At 68.3% G+C, this 1,215-nt stretch overlaps 1 non-coding gene across 1 annotated transcript; it reads right to left on the reverse strand.

Annotated features, from left to right (window-relative positions):
• Positions 1 to 567: 567 nt before the first annotated feature.
• TRNAM-CAU (transfer RNA methionine (anticodon CAU)) lies at positions 568 to 640 on the reverse strand. The gene has a single exon. It is a non-coding gene; the product is annotated as a tRNA-Met (tRNA).
• Between the last annotated feature and the right edge of the window lie 575 nt (positions 641 to 1,215).

Genomic DNA, 1,215 nt, shown 5'->3' on the forward strand with positions numbered 1-1,215 from the left:
GGGAAGAGTGTCCCGGCTTCCCCAGGTGGGCTCAGAGTAATCACAGGGTCCCTGGAAGAAGGTGGGAGGAGGGTCCCCGTCAGAGAAGATGTGACAACAGGAGCAGAGGTGAGAGCGACAGGGTCCTGTCAGGAGCCAAGGACCATGGGCAGCCTCTAAAGGCTCCTGGAAAAGGCAAGAAGGAAGCCCCCCCCCCCGGGGGCCTTTGGAAGGCAAGCAGCTCTGTCACCTCTCGGTTTGAGCCCCAGAGGGCCCATGCCCGCCTTCTGACCTCCGGGTCTGTAAGGTCATACACTGATGCTCTTTTAAGGGAGGAAGGCTGTGGTGGGTTTGTAGGGCAGCGGAGAGGCAGTCAATGCCAGTGTGCACGGCGACCTCAGCGCTGAAAACTGCTGTGGCTCGCTGCTCCCCCAGGAAAACCTTGAAAGCTCGGGGAGGACCCTGGGAGCTGGCCCCGGGGCTGCGCAGCTGTCCCTTTGGGGAACTAGATCCGCGGGCCATCGTCCCCTCGGACCCGCCGACACACTTCTGCCCCAGACCAGGTGTGCCTCCGCGACAAAAGTCTCGTGCCTTCTCTGAGGCTCGAACTCAGGACCTTCAGATTATGAGACTGACGCGCTGCCTACTGCGCTAAGAAGGCACTGGCTCCCGCCGCCCCCAGCAGAACCCTTCCCGCCAGCCCGCTCCCGCTGACGCGCCACCTCTGCAAGGTCCCGCTTTTGTCCCAAGCCGCGCCCCCGAAGGAAGCGTGGGTGCCGGGCCCCCTGGGTGTCTGCTACCCGAGCCCCGACCCCTGATGGGATCCGGAGCTTATCCTCCATGACACCAGCAGGGGAGGGGGGCGTCCCACGTCGCCGGCCACCCCGCTCGCCGCCGGCAGACCCCGCGCTCGGCTCGGGCGCCTTGCGCACCGCTCAGCGTCACACGCGCGCGGGGTCCCGGGCCTGAGCCGCCTGCGCGCCGACCTCCAGGCCGCGACAAGGACCGGCGCCGCCCGCACTGCCCCCGACCAGCCGCGTCCCCGGCCGCAGCACCCCGACTCCCGCAGCGCGCGCCACGGCGGGAACGGGGGGCGGGAACCGTGCGACCCCCGCGGAGCGGGAAGAACACACCCGGGCCGAGGGCACGGCGCCCGGTAAGGCGGACGACGTCGTCACCTCCAGGATCGCGGTGCGAATCTCCCACCGGCCGTTCATTACTCCGGGGAGGACGGCG

The sequence above is a fragment of the Mustela nigripes genome, unplaced genomic scaffold (genome assembly GCF_022355385.1).
Source record: "Mustela nigripes isolate SB6536 unplaced genomic scaffold, MUSNIG.SB6536 HiC_scaffold_13462, whole genome shotgun sequence".
Lineage (NCBI taxonomy): Eukaryota > Metazoa > Chordata > Mammalia > Carnivora > Mustelidae > Mustela > Mustela nigripes.